Raw genomic sequence first — 2,539 nt, forward strand, 5'->3', positions numbered from 1 at the left:
CCTGGGAGGCACTCTCGGGGCAGGGGGCCACCGCAGCCCCCTTTAGGTGGCTTCGTACACCTCTTGAACGTGGCGCCCGGCCGCTCGGAGAGCGGGGTCTACCCGGGCAGACAGCCTGTCGGCCCCGCGGCCTGGGCAGGCGGAGCGGGTGCTCTTGCGCTCGGGGGCTCTGCTCGGCCCGGAGAGTTGGGTGCGGGGCGCCGTCGCCTCGCTGGAACCAGGGGCGTTGTGACGTTCGCACGCGCCTAGCCGCCGCCAGGACAGGCCGGAAAGGTTGAGCTGCATACGGATCTAAGCCGTTGCCCAAACTAACTCTGGCTCGTGTGACCGACACAGCCGCGCACGCGCTTTCCTACGACACTCGACCGCCTGGCTCCCCTCGGCCTGGGAGGCACTCTCGGGGCGGGGGGCACCGCAGCCCCCCCAAAGGTGGCTTCGTACACCTCTTGAACGTTGGGGCCCGGCCGCTCGGAGAGCGGGGTCTACCCGGGCAGACAGCCTGTCGGCCCCGCGGCCTGGACAGGCGGAGTGGGGACAAGCCAAGGCTACCGGCGGGCCTCGGACGGCCAGGGGTGGAAGGGCTCCACCTCAAGGTGGCTTCGTACACCTCTTGAACGTTGGGGCCCGGCCGCTCGGAGAGCGGGGTCTACCCGGGCAGACAGCCTGCTGGCCCCGCGGCCTGGACAGGCGGAGCGGGGAACCTTGCGCTCGGGGGCTCTGCTCGGCCCAGAGAGTGGGGTGCGGGGCGCCGTCGCCTCGCTGGAACCAGGGGCGTCGTGCCATTCGCGCGCGCGCGCCTAGCCGCCGCCAGAACAGGCCGGAAAGGATGAGCTTCATACGGATCTAAGCCGTTGCCCAAACTACCTCTGGCCCCTGTGACCGACACAGCCGTGGCACGCGCTTTCCTACGACACTCGACCGCCGGGCTCCCTCGGCCTGGGAGGCACTCTCGGGGCGGGGGGCACCGCAGCCCCCCCAAAGGTGGCTTCGTACACCTCTTGAACGTGGCGCCCGGCCGCTCGGAGAGCGGGGTCTACCCGGGCAGACAGCCTGTCGGCCCCGCGGCCTGGACAGGCGGAGCGGGGAAAAGCCTAGGCTACCGGCGGGCGGGATCGACCGGGAAGCCGCCGTGGGGGAACACAAGTTGGACGCCTCGCGCCGTCGCGGACCACCGTCCTCCGTCTCTCGGGAAGGGGGGGCCGCCCGAGGCGCACGGGCCTCGGACGGCCAGGGGTGGAAGGGCTCCACCCCGAGGTGGCTTCGTACACCTCTTGAACGTTGGGGCCCGGCCGCTCAGTGAGAACAGGGTCTACCCGGGCAGACAGCCTGTCGGCCCCGCGGCCTGGACAGGCAGAGTGGGGAAAAGCCTAGGCTACCGGGCGGGATCGACCGGATAGCCGCCGTGGGGGAACACAAGTTGGACGCCTCGCGCCGTCGCGGACCACCGTCCTCCGTCTCTCTCCCTCTCTCGGGAAGGGGGGCCGCCCGAGGCGCACGGGCCTCGGACGGCCAGGGGTGGAAGGGCTCCACCCCGAGGTGGCTTCGTACACCTCTTGAACGTTGGGGCCCGGCCGCTCAGTGAGAACGGGGTCTACCCGGGCAGACAGCCTGTCGGCCCCGCGGCCTGGACAGGCAGAGTGGGGAAAAGCCTAGGCTACCGGGCGGGATCGACCGGATAGCCGCCGTGGGGGAACACAAGTTGGACGCCTCGCGCCGTCGCGGACCACCGTCCTCCGTCTCTCTCCCTCTCTCGGGAAGGGGGGCCGCCCGAGGCGCACGGGCCTCGGACGGCCAGGGGTGGAAGGGCTCCACCCCGAGGTGGCTTCGTACACCTCTTGAACGTTGGGGCCCGGCCGCTCAGTGAGAACGGGGTCTACCCGGGCAGACAGCCTGTCGGCCCCGCGGCCAGGACAGGCAGAGTGGGGAAAAGCCTAGGCCACCGGGCGGGATCGACCGGGTAGCCGCCGTGGGGAACACAACTTGGACGTCTCGCGCCGTCGCGGACCACCGTCCTCCGTCTCTCTCTCCCTCTCTCGGAAGGGAGGCCGCCCGAGGCGCACGGGCCTCGAACGGCCAGGGGTGGAAGGGATCCACCCCCCGCGGGAAGGGGACGCGCGGCGGCACCCGGACGCGGGAGCGTTGACCCGGGGGTCTTTACTCCGCCGAGGCGTAGCCCGGAGAAGGAGCGAGACCGGCCGGCGGGGGTGGAACACCCCCTCATGCCTCGCTCCTTCTGGGGATAAAGCGCGTCGTCCGCAGGCCGCCGTCCCCTATCCCCGCCCTGGACCGCCCGCATCGGCCGGAGCCCGAGGGGACAGGCGGGGGTCCTTCGCTTTCGGGAAAACCGTCACCAAACGTGGGGCCCGTGCCCCGCTCTCGGCCGCCCTGAGGCGGGAGAGCCCGGATCGTTCTCTCTCTCGGCGTCGGCCCCACCGACGCCGTCGCACGGTGGCCTGGGAAAGGGCTGCACCCCCTGCGCCACGCTTCTCCCCCGGAGTACTCCCCCCGCAGGGGGCTCCGCGGGGTGTCCCGACGCGCA

This window comes from Eleutherodactylus coqui, unplaced genomic scaffold, assembly GCF_035609145.1.
Source record: "Eleutherodactylus coqui strain aEleCoq1 unplaced genomic scaffold, aEleCoq1.hap1 HAP1_SCAFFOLD_112, whole genome shotgun sequence".
NCBI classification, from domain to species: Eukaryota; Metazoa; Chordata; class Amphibia; order Anura; family Eleutherodactylidae; genus Eleutherodactylus; species Eleutherodactylus coqui.